At 56.5% G+C, this 16,370-nt stretch overlaps 1 protein-coding gene and 2 pseudogenes across 1 annotated transcript in view; all 3 read left to right on the top strand.

Moving 5' to 3' along the window:
• LOC123825735 (butyrophilin subfamily 3 member A3-like) overlaps positions 1-16,370 on the top strand; it is a 68,144-nt gene that overhangs the window by 33,392 nt on the left and 18,382 nt on the right. The window lies entirely within an intron of this gene.
• Positions 1,388-10,331, top strand: LOC123825740 (annotated as a pseudogene).
• On the top strand, positions 7,876-14,728 carry LOC123825741 (annotated as a pseudogene).

Genomic DNA, 16,370 nt, shown 5'->3' on the forward strand with positions numbered 1-16,370 from the left:
CCTTCCCTTGCAGCAGGGCTCCCCCACTGACCCCCATGTTCCCCACCTGCCGCGGTCGCCTTCACCGGAGGCAAAATGCCTGCTCGAGTGAGTGTTTCCTGGTCAGGGAACCAAAATGTTGCGGGAAATAACTCACACGCGGGAGAGATTGCAGAGCACGATCCTTTATTACGCGCTCGGGCTCAGAGGGGAATCCATCCCAAAATCTGAGCAATGACCTTTGTTCTCCCGGGGTTTAAATAGCCCCGGGCTTCCTGCCTACGTGGGGAAGCAAGTTACAGAAGCCAAATTCGGGGGTTAGTGTACGACCTTGAGATAACGGCTGTTGCCTAGAAACGGCTGCTGGTCAGCTCCTACCTAAGAATAGCTACTGCTCAGCTATGTCCTGTCACAGGATGTATAACTTTTTTCCTTCTGATTATTCAGTGTTGCTGTTGGAAATGCAACAAGTTTCTGATTTTGTATCCTGCAACGTTATTGAGTTCACTTAGTAGTTCTAGTAGTTTATCTTTTTGGTGGAGTCCTCAGGCTTTTCTGTACATTGTGTCATGTGATCTGCATGTAGTGAGAGTCTAACTTCCTCCTGTCTGGTTTGTATGCTTTTCCTTTCTTTGTCCAGTCTGACCGGGGGCTACACCCCCAGTACCATCCTCAGTGAAAGTGGCCACAGTGGGCATCTCTTTCCTGTTCCTGATCCCACCAGAAAAGCTTTCAGCTTTTCACCACTGAGAATTATGTTGGTTGTTGGCTAAGTAATCATGTTTTTTAAAAAGGTTTTTTCTTTGTTTGTAACATTGAATGCAATGTAGGCATTTAAACTGTGTCTGTATTTTGCTATTGTAGATTTCTCTATGTTGAACAGCCTTAAACATAAACCTTTGTGTTAATTCCTCATTTTTTTTATGTGTGTTTTGAGAGTAATTCCTGCATGTTGAATGTGTGGTAAAAGGATGAAACATTTTTAAGGCACTTGGTACATTATGTGACCAAACACATCCAGAAGTATTTACATTCATGTTAAGCAACATATGTGATCACTATTATAAATTATTCATGTATTACCCATTTATGTATTTTTTCATTTTAAATTTGTCTACAATCAGAAATAAAAAAACAATACATATTCTTCAAAATATGTAAAAATACATACTACACGTGGAAAACTTTTAATTAAAAAAACATGCACTTAATTTAAAAATCATAGGGTGCCAAGGACTTCAGCTTCTGCTCTGGATGGAATGGGGGCCCCTGGGAGGGGCTGAGCAGGAGGGAGGGGAGGGGCCAGGACATCCTGGCTGCTGTGCGGAGCACGGCCTGCAGGGGGCAGCAGTGGGATGGGGACTCAGAGCAGAGGGGCCTGCCTTCCTCAGAGGGTGCTGCTGGGGCTGGCAGCTGGCTGTGGCAGGAAGTGTGGGTGAGTGGAGGGATTCTGAGCACGTTCGCACAGGAGAGCCCTGCACTCCCTGGTGGAGAGGGTTCAGGTACGTGCACTACCGTTCCATGTTTCGTGGGTGATTTCCATTTTGGGATCCAAGGTGAAGAGACTCCCCAGGAGACATTTGCAGAGGAGGCTCTCAGTCAGCAGGGATCCTGGTTGTGCCCCCTGTCAGCCCTGGGGAGGCCGAGTCTCCATGTGGAATTCTCCACCTTCTCCCAGGTCGTCACTGCCACCCAGCCCCTCCTGGCATCTCTGTCTGCCCAGCAGGGAACGATGGTGAGGCACCTGGTCTCCCGTCTGCCTGCCCTCCCTGTCTGCCTCGCCGTGGTCCAGCTGCTCAGCCCCTGCTCAGGTAGGACCTGCTCTGTGTTTGTGCACCTGAACCTTTACCTTTGAGCCCAGTGAGAACCCTGGACTCCCCCCACCCCTGCAAGGTCATCCAGACCACACCTGTGTGAGGACTGAGTTCCTGTCTTGGTGTCTCTCCCCTCGCCCTCCCTGCTGGGGCACCCCCTGGTCCTCTGGCCCCAGCTCCCTCTGACGGAGCCCCCCCTTCTGATGACCAGCTCATTTTGCTGTGGTTGGACCCCCCAAGCCCATCCTGGCCATGGTGGGTGAAGACGCTGAGCTGCCCTGTCACCTGTTCCCGAACATGAGTGCTGAGACCATGGAGCTGATGTGGGAGCGATCCAGCCCCAGGCAGGTAGTGCACACATTTGCACACGGGCAGGAGGACACGCCGGCAGCAGAGTTTCGAGGGAGAACTTCGATTTTAAGAGAGGACATCACTGCGGGGAAGGCTGCTCTCCGGATTCGGGACATCAGAGCCTCTGACAGAGGAACCTACCTGTGTTATTTCCAAGATGGAGACTTCTCTGAAAATGCCCTGGTGGAGCTGAAGGTTGCAGGTGAGTCTCAGGTTTGTTCTTGGCTCATTTCTGTGGGGTCAGGTACAGAGGCTCCAGGCCCACCTGAGAGCTCTCCCTGCTCCTCACCAGCACCTGCGCCCCCACCTCCCTCCCTGCTTCTCTGAGGCCCGTGACAGACCCAGGTCGTCCCCCAGGAAGGGCTCCTCCTGCATCCAGTAAAGAGTCCCTCATGCCACCCACCAGGTCTCAGCAGGGAAGTGGAGGTCGGGGACAGGAAGGAGGAGGACACCCCCCCGCAGTGGGGGGCACACAGGTGTTTGGGTTCAGTGTGTCCCAGACAGTGGCCGTGGGCCCCCAGGTGCCCGCTGCTGTGGGTCCAGGGGGCTGAGCTGCAGGGACAGCACCTGTGGTGCCCACACCCTCCAACCAAAGGCCCCGGGACACACGTGCAGTTGAACAGGGTGTGTCCATCCCTGGGACAGGGAGGGGGGACACACAGGGGAGGAAACCGGGGGTGTCTCAGAGAGGGGGGTGTCAGGGAGGATCTGGTGTGACCCCTGGGCTGTCAGGGGGACTTGGGGGGGGATGTGGAAGCAGGGCTCTGCTCTGGGCTGGATGCTGTCAGGAAGGTGCAGGAGGGTGTCATGGGTCACTCCCAGCCAGGACAGGGGAGGGTGGTCACTGCTGTGGTCTGCACACTGTTCCTGCTTCCTCTGTGCTCAGACCGACTGCTGAGGGGTCTTGACTTTGTCCTGACCCGTCCCAGTGACAGAGTGACCTTGTCTGAGGTGCTGCCCCGTGAACGTGCTCGTGTCCTCATGTCAGGGCCGCACTGCACTCTCTCCATGTGCCCTTGGCCTTGGATGGTGCATTGGGAGCCCAGCGGGTGATGGGAGGCGGGGGTCCTGGCTTTGTCCCTGGGGGGCCTCGTCAGCCAGACTCTGTCCCTCCCTGGAGACCACAGCTCCTCTTGGGGAACCCCTCCCCCAGGGACTCTGCTCTCTCAGGTCTCGCACAGGCTGCTCCCCCCCCACCCTTGGGTGCTGAGGGCTAGGGACAGGCAGTAACAGTTCTACTGCCCCAGGCCCTGGGTCCGCTCTGTTCTTTGAGGAAGTTGTCTCCTTTTCACAACCACATCCCAGCAACTTCCCTGGTTGGGAGACCCAAAAAAGAGGCTGACAACAGTAGCATTAATTACGGCAAGACCTCACTGAGGGGACCTACACGCAATGCAGAGCTTGGGCGGCGGCAAGACAAGCTCATATCTTTCCCCCACACACAGGGCAGGGCTGAGGCTCACACAGGACAGGCGGGAAGGATAGGGGCACTGGGGTGGGACCTGCTTCAGATAAGGGGGAACCACCTCCATGCTTGCCCAGGGTGGGGTGAGGGGCTGTTCCAGGAACCAGCAAGTCTGGGCCATGGGGGAGGGGAGCGTTCAGCAGTCTCCAAGGGAATTTAGGGGAAGCAATGTCTGTGCTGGCCCAGATCCCCCTGGATCCAGCACGAGGGGCCAGCAATGGTTAGGCAGTGGTCACACTGTGGGTCAGTCTCTCCTGCACAGCACACTCTGGGAGCAGCTCCTGTGAATCCCTGCTGGGCTCATCCAGGGTGCATGCCCCTCCCTGCTGTGGAGACCCCCACCAGTGCAGAGGGCTTCCCAGGATCCAGGCTCACTTTTCTTGCCAATGCTGGGCTCTGACCCCCACGTTGAAATGAAGGGCTACGAGGCTGGAGGGATCCGTGTGGAGTGCACGTCTGCCGGCTGGTACCCGCAGCCCCAGATCCAGTGGAGAGACGCCAGGGGACACAGCTTGTCTGCTGAGGTGGCCACAGAGGCTGCAGACCCCCCAGGGCCTTTATGCAGCCTCAGCCTCTGTGATCCTGGGAAGGTGGCTCTGGGGGAGGGGGGTCTCCTGTGTCATCAGAAAACCCCCTGCTGGGCCAGGAGAGGTCAGCCAGGCTTTCCATCCCAGGTGAGTGCCCTGCCCACTGCCCTGGGCTCACTGCTGCCCCTGGGGGAAGGTGTGGTTGTCTGCTGCTGACCTGGGTCTGTGCAGGGAACAGAAGGGACAGAGCAAGGACCTGCTGCTCCTTCCCCATGAAGCTGTTTGAGTCACAGACACCTTCTGAGCACTTCCTGCGGCCACACACGGTGCCAGGGGATGGGAACTGGGGACAAAATGTCAAGGTCAGCAAAGACATGAGAAAAGGGGAAAATATGTACCATGCGAATCTTAGAGAAAGGGCTAATCCTCTAATATATAAAACAACCCAGTAGAACAACAAGCAAAGAACAGGAATGATCAGTTCAGAAAAGGAAATGACTCAGGAAAGGATGCGGAATCTCACTGTGAGACCGGCTCCAAAACAGAAAACAAGGCCCTTGATGGTGGGATTGTGGGAAGACAGTCACTCTCAGATGTCTGTGGCTATTATTGGGTATATTTTTGGAATATATTTTCACACCTTCTGTAGGGGTAATAAAGCATTTGTTATTCAACATACTTAATTATTGGTCCAAACTCCAGCTTCTGGAGTTCGGCAGATCAGCCTGCATTTGTGTGAAATGAACCATGGAAAAGGTTATTTCCTGTATCATTAACCATTTTAACAAAGAGTCAGAGACGGTGCAAGTGCCCCCGATGGGCCGTGTGTGCAGGGGGCGCTGCCCCGTGAGAGCAGACACAGACCTGCCCCCTGTGCTGAGGCGGGAAGGTCGCCCAGACCCAGGGGGGCAGAGAGAAGAGCCTGTGGACCTGCTGGTGTGGAGTGCTGTCTTCACTGTAAAGAAAATGAAATAAAATTATATTAATGTTTTCAAAATTTAACAAACACTTGCAGGGCACTCACTGTCTCAGGCACTGTATAAACATTAACTTAATCTCTTACCAGTCAGGATACCAGGAACAGGTGGTTAAGTCATTAGTTCAAGGTCACAGAGCTAGTCAGGTAGAAGACCCAGAATTGGAGCCCAGACCCTCCAGCCCCAAAGTTCACATTCTTAATCCCCAGATAAAGTGACCCAGAAGGAGATAATAAGTGGCAGAGGGAGGAGCAGTGGAGAGATTCCAATGACTTTATATACGTTCTTTTATATTCAAAATATTCCCATGTGAGAGGCAGTTACTTCAAGACAATGGTGTTATGTGCCAGTGAAAGTTCTGGGCACTTTGGGGGGAGAACGATTGTTTTCAGTCCCCAGATACTCTGAGACCCAGGGTGGCCATCAGCTGAGGCTTACCCTTCACAGGCCCCTACTTCCAGATCGTGGAGCCCTGGGTGTTGGCCCTGGGTGTGACCCTGCTGGCAGCTCTGCTGGTGCTCCTGGTGGTGGCGTTCTACTGCGTGTGTCGACAGCAGAAGAAGATCCTGGCCCTGTCCAAGGAGAAGGAGAGGGAGCGAGCAGAGAAAGAAGCAGCTCAGGTGGAGAAAGCAGCAGCTCAGGTGGAGAAAGAAGTAGCTCAGGCAGAGAAAGAAAAAGCTCAGTTGGAGAAAGCAGCAGCTCAGGCGGAGAAAGAAGCAGCTCAGGAGGAGAAAGAAGCAGCTCAGGCAGAGAAAGAAAAAGCTAAGGCAGAGAAAGAAGCAGCTCAGGTGGAGAAAGAAGTAGCTCAGGCAGAGAAAGAAAAAGCTCAGTTGGAGAAAGCAGCAGCTCAGGTGGAGAAAGAAGCAGCTCAGGCGGAGAAAGAAGCAGCTCAGGTGGAGAAAGCAGCAGCTCAGGTGGAGAAAGAAGCAGCTCAGGCGGAGAAAGAAGCAGCTCAGGTGGAGAAAGCAGCAGCTCAGGCGGAGAAAGAAGCAGCTCAGGCAGAGAAAGAAGCAGCTCAGGCGGAGAAAGAAGCAGCTCAGGCAGAGAAAGAAGCAGCTCAGGCGGAGAAAGAAGCAGCTCAGTTGGAGAAAGGAGCAGCTCAGGTGGAGAAAGCAGCAGCTCAGGTGGAGAAAGAAGCAGCTCAGGCGGAGAAAGAAGCAGCTCAGGCGGAGAAAGAAGCAGCTCAGGCGGAGAAAGCAGCAGCTCAGTTGGAGAAAGGAGCAGCTCAGGTGGAGAAAGAAGCAGCTCAGGCGGAGAAAGAAGCAGCTCAGTGGGAGAAAGAGGCAGCTCAGGCGGAGAAAGAAGCAGCTCAGGTGGAGAAAGTAGCAGCTCAGGAGGAGAAAGAAGCAGCTCAGGAAGAGAAAGAAGTAGCTCAGGCAGAGAAAGAAAAAGCTCAGTTGGAGAATGAGGCTGCTCAGGCGGGGAAAGAAAAAGCTCAGTTGGAAAAAGAAGCAGCTCAGTGGGAGAAAGAAGCAGCTCAGGCAGAGAAAGAAGCAGCTCAGGCAGAGAAAGAAGCAGCTCAGGCCAAGGAGCAGCAGGAGCGAGGCGCCAAAGGTGAGGCCCAGCTGCAAGGTGATCGCCACCTGCCGACCCCAGCCCGCACGCACCACACAGGTCCTCTATTCCATCCCCTTTAAAGGAGTTTCTGTTTCTGCTTATTTCCAGAGAAGCTGCAGGGCGAACTCAGTAAGTGACGATCCCCGGCCCACACGTCCTGGGGTCCCTGCATTACACGTGTCACTGACCCCTCACGTTGTTCCCTGCAGGGTGGACAAAGATACCCTGTACCTACCACGTGAGTACCCGGACCCGCATCTCAGCCTCTCTGCCCAGATAGCTCAGCCCCTTCCCTCCCCCATTAACGTCCCCAGGGAAGAAATGAGTACGCTGATGGCGGACCAGGCAGTGGTCTGTCTCAGGGGGAAGGGTCTTTGGCCTCCCTCCACCAGGGGGCGCTCACGGAGGACACCCCGGGAACCCCACAAAGGACAGTCGGGGTGGGGGGAGGTGACTCAGTGTGGGAGTCCTTCCTTCCCTGCTTGGTTCACAAACTCTGTAGCCCCCCGAAAAGAAAGGCAGAAGAAGAGAAAAGTGTCTTAAAAACAGGAGTGGCTGCGTCAGTTGTCACAGACTTACCGTCACTGCTGAAAACATAGTATCTGAAATTTTCCCATTAGGTTGGTCCATTGTCTCCGGAGTGGGCAGGAAATAATGCAGACTGAGGGGAATGAACCCCAGCACACAGGTACACGCGTGTGTACACAGGGCAGCGTGTGCGCAGGCACACTCAGGTCCTGGAGAACCTGGTCATCGCTTATATGACAGGGTCGTGGTCCAGGTTCCTCAGGGGATGTCTGACCACAGATGGTCCCAAACCCTGAACACACGAGGTTTTTCCTTTTCACGTAAAGGAAGGCTTCTCCTTGGCACACCAGCATCACAGCATCACTGTTCTTGCACGTTGGGGTCATTACTGGTAAAATACGGGTGACTGAACATCAGCGCTGTGACACTGAGACCATCCGTCTGTCACAGAGACGCTCCTCAGTGACAAAGGGGGGGAGGGACCCCCAGGGTGGACGTGCTGGACTCCGGGGGATTCCTGAGGGGGCAGGTCGGAGCAGACAGCAGGGGACCTCATCACGCTGCTCAGACTGATGTGCAATTTAAAACTTGTGAATTGTTTGTTTCTGCAATTTTTATTCACTATCCCCAACCGTGGTTGACAGAAGGTAACTGAAACTTCAGAAGCTAAAGCAGGGATGAGAGGTGACTGCTGCACAGACACGGACAGGACAGCTGTGCGGTGACCCTGGGACAGCCCCGTGCAGGGTGCCTGGGGGGTCCTGAGCTGCAGCTGATGGAAAGAGGGAGGGCGCCGGGGAGGGAACAGGCAGAGGGGGAGGTGGGGAGGGTGGGGGGCACACAGGAAGGTGACAGGGGGCACCAGGGAGAGAAAGGAACCGACTCAGAAATGACAGCTCAGGTGACTGTCTGTCTCCCTTGCAGGTGAGGAGAGGTCTCAGGTCTATGCAGGTGAGTGAGCCTGAGGCTCTCTGGTTTCCTGGCTCCTGTGGGGGAAGCACCTGCAGCCTTTCCTGCTGGGGGAGGGGCCGTCCCGTCCGGCTCAGAGGGTCATTCTCTGTGTCTGCACCACCCCCTCCTGTCTGGTCACTCAGAGAGGACCTTCCAGACCCAGTGTCCCCTCACCTTGCTGACACCCACGCCCACACCCAGCACAGCCTGGTCGTGTCCCCATGGCCCCAGCGTGATGGGGGGAAGCCCAGCACTGGGAGAGGGTGCAGCCTGGCCCGCAGAGCTGCAGACAAGGGGAGTGGACGTTGGAGGGGACTGAGGAGAGGAGAGAGAAGAGGCTCAGTGAGGACAGTCGACAGAGAGAATGACCTTTCCTTGTCTGTGTCTCCTTCCTTCCAGAGTGGAAGACGGCCCTCTTCCAGCCTGGTGAGTGGGTCCCTCTGTGTCCCCAGGACAACCCCCGAGGGCCCCTGCTCCCTCTTTCCTCTCCCACTCTTCCTTGAGGGAGGTGACCTGAGGTCGAGGTCTCAAAGGTGTGCCCCCCTGGGGCCCAGAGCCCAGGGACCAGGGACAGCAGCTCTCCTGGGGTCCACAGGTCTCTGGGGGAGGCAGAGGCAGGAGGGGTGGGGCTGGTGGAAGGGGCTGCAGGGACAGGGAGAGGGGACCTGACCAGGCTCAGGCTGCCCCAGGTCCTGCAGGAAGGGACTAGGGGGGACGTCAGGAGGCTGCTCAGTGAGGGCACGACCGTTGTGGTTCCTGGGTTTTGCTGATGGTCCCCTTCAGGGCAGGTCGGAGCCCCCACTCACGGGAGTGTGGCCTCCGGCCCAGAGCCTGGTCTTGAAGGCTGAGGCTCTGAGGTCCAGACACCATGGCTGACCCCCCACCCTCTGACCCCCTGCAGCGGATGTGTTTCTGGATCCAGACTCTGCGCACCCCACCCTCCGTGTTTCTGAGGACAAGAGGAGCCTGCAGTGGGCGGACACATGGCAGAACCTGCCAGAAAACCCCGAGAGATTTCAGGGGAATCACTGTGTGCTGGGCTGTGAGAGCTTCACGTCAGGGAGACACTTCTGGGAGGTGGAGGTGGGGGCCAGGAGACAGTGGTGTGTTGGGGCGTGCAGGGAGGACGTGAGGAGGAAAGATGGTGATAAAATGGCCCCCGAGAATGGATTCTGGACAGTGGAGCTGTGCCCTGGGAAGGGTTACCAGGCTCTCACAGACCCGCAGACCCCACTGACCAGTGTGAGCCCCCCTGAGAGGGTGGGGGTCTTCCTGGACTGTGAGCTGGGGGAGGTCTCGTTCTACAATGCCCTCGACGGGTCTCACATCTTCACCTTCCCACACACCCGCTTCTCTGGGCCTCTGAGGCCTGTTTTGGGGATTTGGAAAAAGGATCCCTCTCCCTTGACCATTTGCCCAGCACAGAAAACAGTGAGGAGAACCCTTCTGCCTGACCCAGGGCCTGACCCTTCCCTGGAGACCCCAGTGTCCCCGGGCTCAGCTGATGGGAATGGGGACCCTCAGGCTGAAGGAACGTCTCTGCTTCTCGCTGCCCCACCTGGGGCTGAGGGCCCCTGAACAGCAAACGTCTCAGCAGGAAGCACTCACTGAAACCACGCTGAGTGACGGACGTCACTGACACTCCCTCAATGTTTCCACACGACAAGCAGAGACAAGGGGCAGGCGGTGAGGTCACAGGCCGCCGGCGATGGAGCTGCCCTCAACGGCAGCAGCTGACACTCACAGGTGATGTCCCATGTCCTGGAGTCGTGCCAGAGGCTTCGTGGGAACCTCGCTGACCCTCGCAACAGCCCTGGGAGGCAGCGCGTTTTGAAAGTGTGAAAACTGAGACGGGGCCAAGTTCACTAACACACGATTCATGCAGAGTTCAGTGCACCTGAGAGATACGTGGCCTCTGCCCCTCCCTCTGCCTCTCGTCTGTCCCTCTGCAGCAGCTGAGTGTCCCTGCTGGGCAGGGGCACAGAGCCCTGAGGGTCCCTTCCCAGGGCACCAAGGGTAAAGGTCACGTCATCATCACTGTGATTGTTCACCGTGTGTCCCCTCCACTAGCATATGGTTGTCATGTGTCATTTGTTAAATGAATTTGGCAGTAATCACCGAAGCTGGTGTGGCTCAGTGCATTAAGTGCCAACTTGTGAACCAAAGGATCACAGGTTCAATTCCCAGTCAGGGCACGTGCCTGGGTTGTTGGCCAGGTCTCCAGTAGAGGGCGCACGAGAAGCAACCCCCACATTGATGTTCTCTCCCTCTCTTTCTCCCTCCCTACCCTCTCTGAAAATAAATAAATAAAATCTTTTTTAAAAAATTGTCAAAAACCTTCACTGTTCAATGCACTTCTAGATTAAGCTCTCAGAGACAACTCACCACAGATTCATGGTTTAGCTCCTTACAACATTTTCACAAAATCCCAATTATATTGGTTTTGTGTTGCTGCTGTGATACATACCCACACATTTCCTGACCTGACACAGCACCCATTGACTACCCCTCGACTCTGTAGGTCAGAGGTCCAGCAGGGCCCTCACTGACCTCAAGTCCAGGGAGTCACCGCCCTGGGGGGCTCGCTGAGGACCCAGGGACCAGTGTGTCTTCCTGACTCTGGCTGCTGGCAGAGCTGCATTCCCGCAGTGGCGGGACCCAGAGGCCCCTGTTGCTGCTGTCAGAGGAGCTGAGACCCTCCAGGCTGGGCACGTCTGGGGCCCTTCTCGCAGGGACAGATGTGGGGGAACAAGTCAGGTGAAAGGAAGGACATGAGGACAGAGTCCCAGTGCTAGAACGATTGCTTCGGGGCCATTGCTGGGGGTAAGTGCAGTGTCCGGTTGAGGCAGTGACCAGGACAACCAACCTTTTTGAGCAAGAGGAGGGTGGCCCTCATCATTCTCAACATCACAGCCCAGGACAACGGCATCCACCACTGTCATTTCTACAAGTCAGGTCCTATGGGAGGCCATCATGCGCCTTGTGGTGGCAGGTATGGCATTTCATCTGGTGGCTCTTTTGCACTGTGACTCCTGGAGAAAGTTTCTCTCTGAGCCTCAGGCCCCCCACAGACCAGCAGATGTTTGTCTAGGATCCCTCTACCCTGGCAGGGGGCTTCCTCCTGCCCGAGGGCCCAGTGAGTGGGTGTGGCCTGCTAGGCTGTGGGCATCCGGTCTTGAGAAGCACAGTGCGCTCAGTGGGGCCGTGAGCAGGGGAGACGGTGGAACCCCACGGAGTAGCACCTGGTGCTGCTCAGAGATCTCTAAGGGTCTTTGCCTGTCACTTGTGTTAGGATTAGACATTTTAGACATGTTTGTCACAGGCCTGGGGTCCGAGCCCCTCACTGAGATGACGGGCCATGAGGATCGGGGTGTCTGGCTGGAGTGCACCTCCACAGGCTGGTTTCTGGAGCCCCGCACAGTGTGGGGGACCCCTATGGTGAGCTCATGCCCGCCCTGGAGGACACTCTCACTGAGGACACAGATGACCTCTGCAGGGTCACCATGGCCGTGACCATCAGGGACAGCTCTGTGAGGACAAGCCCTGCTCTGTCAACAACACCTGCTGGGCCAGGAGAGGGACCCTGGGGTCTTCCTTCCAGATGAGCTCCCTGCCCTCTGGGGGCCCGGCCAGTGAATGTAGGACCCTCAGCAGACAGTTGGGAGCCTGAGTGGGGCTGGGGGAGGGGTGGGGCTGGGGAGGGTCCTGGGCCCCAAGGAGCTCCGGCTGCAGCTGAGCTCAGGCCTCTCCCCTCCTCACAGGGGGCATCACAGAGTCTCCCATCCCAGGAGGAGGAGCCTCGTCTCTGAGGGTAAATCTGCTCATTTTTCCTGTTGTGGTTCTGATGCTGCAGCTACATTTGTGTGTTCAGGACAATCACACACCGTGGAGAGTGGTGGGGGCAGGGGCCTGTCTGCACCTGGTGGTGCTGATGCTGAAGCCTCCCCTCCTGCCCGTGGGGTTTCCCAAGGATGGAACTGGGACAGTCAGTGTCTACAGACATTCATAAAGTCACTCAACAAACACTTAGCAAGGATCACATATGTTCTAGGCTCAGTTCTAGAAACAGGAGATAAATCAGAGGAGAAAATGCATAAATATCCCTACCATCAAGGGGCTCATATTGTACAGAAGCAGAAAGTAATCTATAAAACAGTTAACTAAAGGAGTAAAATAATTAAACTACTACATCAGATGGTGGTAAGTGCTGTAGAAAAATTAATCAGGGGAGAGTGTGTGGAGGCTAGAGGCAGGGGAGCGGTGATGGAACTGGAAAGGTGAGGGGAGGCTCCTGTGAGAAGGGGCAACAGGGCACGAGAGGGGTGAGCACCAGGGAGCAGGAGGGGCGGGTGCCTGGGGCCTGAGGCAACAGCAGGTCGGGCAGTTTCGAGGAACCCGGGAGGCAGGTGTGGGTGGAGGGACTGAGTGCAGGGAGGATGGGAGGAGGGGGGTGCGGAGCTGGAAGGGGCCCAGACCAGAAGGGGCAAAGCAGGTCCCAGGGAGCCTGTGGTTGAGTCTCAGTGAGACAGGAGCCAGGGCAGGGACTGGAGCAGAGCAGCAAGGTGACCTGGAGGAGGGAGCTGTGTGAGGACAGACTGCAGGGATGTCGGCAGAAGATGGGAAAGGGGGTTGCAGTAACCAGGCCACAGTGAGGGCGGCTCAGCGGGGACGGTGACAGTTGTTGGTTTTCATTCATCTGGTCCTTCCAACGGTGACGGCAGGTGCTTCTGCTCTTCTGTCTCCCCAGCCCTGTCAAGTGACAAAAATGAAAGTATTTGTTAATGAGTTTGACATCCTTTGTTCAAAAGAAAACCACCCATGAACTGGGGGGCTGTAGGGCCTCACCTGCAGGAGACCCTCTCCCTGAGGGGTTTGGGGCAAGAACAAGAGGCACAGAGGAGGGAGCAGAGTCACTGACTAGGGGGTCGGGGTCTCCTTGTGAGGCAGCAGGTCCCGTGTTCTGGGGGCAGGTGAGTGGCCCAAAGTGCTTCACTGCAGGTGGAGGGGGCAGGATCCCCCGTGTATGAAGCCAGTTTGGAAAGTCTGCAACCAAACAGAGTCCCAGAGATCATCTGTTTGTAATAGAAAAGGGGGCACATCTCAGGATGTGGAGAGAAAGTGGGAGACATTAACTTCAGCTCCTTTACTAAACTCTCTGCTCACTCAGTGCCCAGGTGTGCTCTCCCTGAGGCCCCGCCCCTCACTCAGCAGGTGAACATGCAGCCTCAGGGGCTCTCCTCTGTGAGCTGCCTGGGGTCTGGGATCACGGGGCCTTCATGGAGGTCCCACCCTGTGAGTATGTTCCCCCAGCTTCCCAGGTCCCCCTGAGTGCCCAGGCCTCACCCCCAGACTTCCTGTGCAGCTGACGTGCTCCTGCCCCAGACACCGCCCACCCCGAGCTCTTCCTGTCCCAGGACCAGAGGAGGGTGTGGCGGGGCCCCTCCAGGCCGAGCCTGCCCGACAACCCTGAGAGGCTCAACTACCGGCCATGCGTCTTGGGTGTGCAGAATTTCTCCTCAGGGAGACACTACTGGGAGGTGGAGGTAGGAAATGTGAAGGTGTGGGCCGTGGGGGTCTGTGCAGACCATGTGCAGAGGAAGGGGGAGGCCCTGCTGGTCCCTCACAATGGCTTCTGGGTCCTGGAGCTGTTTGGACACCAGTGCCGGTTCCTGTCCTCTCCGGAGAAGACCCTTCCTCTGAAGGAGCGCCTTCACCAGGTGGCCGTCCTCCTGGACTACAATCTGGAGACGTCTCCTTCTGTGACAGGAGGGACAGATCACTCATCTACACATGCCCCCATTCACTCTTCTCTGGGCCCCTGAGGCCCTTCCTCAGGTTGGGCTCTGATGACCACCCCTTCTTCCTCTGCCCAGCATTCACGGGGGCCCAGGGGTCACTGTGCCTGAGGGTGGCCTGGTTCTCCATGCAGCAGGAACCCACCGCAGCCACCAGGACCAGTGCCCTGGTCTTAGAGCCCAGGAGAGAAGCCCCGGCCGTCTCTGCTCACACAGCACAGCACCCAGAGGACTCGGCCCCTCCCTCTGGGCACACCAGAGAACCTGCCCCACAGGCCCGGGACCCCTCTCCAGTCCCAGCCCATCCCCCCCTAGGCTGCTGCTCTAGCAGCTGGTGAGCTTGTCCCCACAGGGCAGGGGCCAGTCTCAGGGGAGTCAGTGCTTCCAGGTGGCTCCCAACCAAGGACAATGTGGGACAGTGACAGGCTGACAGCCTGCTGCTCTGACATCAGGGTGACCTGTCAGCATGGGACCTGAGGTGACACCAGACACTGTGGACTCGGGGTGAGGACAGCAGGATGCACCAGGGCCTGAGGGGTGAGGAGCCACCACTGGGGGTCAGAGGTGGAGGAAGGGGGACCGAGAGGTTGGAGGGCCCAGGCTGTTGGGGTGGTGGCCCCCCATGACAGCCAGGGGTCTAGCACTGGAAGGTCCATCCCCACTGTCCCCTAGAGTTCCAGATGTCAGCGTGAAGCTCCAGGTTCAGACAGATGACAGGCAAGGACAGAAGGATAATGGACAAGGACATCCTGGATCTGACCTGGCTCAGGTGTCCCTGCAGTAAATCTTCTCAGTCAGTGGGGATGGCCCAGGTTTAAGGTCCTGGCTGAGCAGGTGAGTGTGAACCACGTTCATTCAAGGTCACGGTCAGTGGGGAGGCCAGCAGTTTGCAGCTTCTTGTTCTCAGGATGCATTAAAAACTGGAGAATTACTGAGCACTCTGGAGAGGTTTTGCTCATTTCACTCACATCTGACAGTATTTACTATATTGGACTGAAAAAGCTTTGGAGACATATTTACTTATATATATTTAAATATAGAGATTAACTGATCACATGCTAATGTAAATAACATGTTTTGTGAAAAATAACTTCTTTGGGAAGCAAAATTAACGCTAGTGCCATTGTTCAGTTTGTTACGTCTGGCTTAACAGAAGCCTGGATGCTCGTGTCTGTTCACGTTGGAACGTGGAATCCTGCAGAGAGTTTTCATGAGAGTTAATCTGAGGCCGACTGCCGTCGTTGGGGGGAGGACCTGACCGCTCTGGGGAACGACAGGTGGGCAGCTTCTCTCTGCGTGTGCACTGAGGGGGCCGGGAGGGGGCCGGGGAGGAGGGAGGAAGGAGAGGGACCAAGACCCCGAGCTCCTTGGAGGGCGGCCACTCTCCCAGGGGCTGAGGAACAGGGTGACCTCTGGCCCCTCAAACGCAGGTTAATCCAGGGGCCCGAGGGCAGAGGACAGGGTTTGCTGAAGGTGAAGGAAACCTCTTACTGAAGACGTGTCGGCCTGGGGCCTGACTCCCACCCTGACCTGCCCAGTGAGGGGTCTGTGGTCAGATCACCCCGTGAGGTCACGGAGGTCACTGATCTGTTCCAGAACCTTCTTCACTTGCAGCACCAGAGTCTTGAGAGTAAAACAGAGCGAGAGGCATCTTAAAATTCAAAGTCCAGATAAATAGATAATGTCTGGTTTCAATTTCTGCTTAGGGGAATTTACCGTGTGAGAATTCCCTTCTTCCTTATTGTGTCACGGTCTGTCCCTTCTCATTATCAACCCACGTCCAGGGACTGTCCCTGTGTGTCCTGTCTGTTGCTTCCCTGGAAGCCCTCACCTCCAACCCTGGTCTTCCTCTGACCCGAGTCAGAGCTGCCCCAGTGAGAGCGGCCTCTTCTCCAGGGGCAGTTTGTGAAACCAGTTGGTGCCAATGATTTAACTTACATCTGCCTGAGACGGATGGTGCTCAGCAGTTGGAGGGAGAGAGGGGCTCACCCCCGCGGTCCATGGAGGGGAGTCTGCCTCCAGGTGACAGACAAGCCCCTTTCTACACAACTGACAGCACAGCTCAGCCAGCAGGAACCTGGAGCAGCAGCCCAGGGCAACCGGAGCCTTTGTTCCCAACCTCCCCGCCCCGTCCCCCCACCAGCACCCTCTGCTGTGGCTGCTTCGGGCCTAGCCTCTCTGCCCTCCCAGCAGTTACTCTGTCTGCAGGGCGTGAGGCCTGGACAGTTGTTTCCCCCAGTAACACCGTCTGACCCCGCAGGGTGTGGTGGAGAGCCCGGGCTCCCACCCCTGCCGCCCTCAGTAAGTAACGGGGGTCCTTCCCCACCGCTCGCCGTGTGCGGGTGAAACACGGAATGAAGGAGCTCGGAGGAGAGGCCGTCAGAGGAGATGGCGTCAGCGCGCAGGCAAATCAGCGGAGGGCCTTC

The sequence above is a fragment of the Phyllostomus hastatus genome, unplaced genomic scaffold (genome assembly GCF_019186645.2).
Source record: "Phyllostomus hastatus isolate PE091 unplaced genomic scaffold, TTU_PhHast_1.1 phas_contig_641, whole genome shotgun sequence".
In the NCBI taxonomy this organism is placed as follows: Eukaryota; Metazoa; Chordata; class Mammalia; order Chiroptera; family Phyllostomidae; genus Phyllostomus; species Phyllostomus hastatus.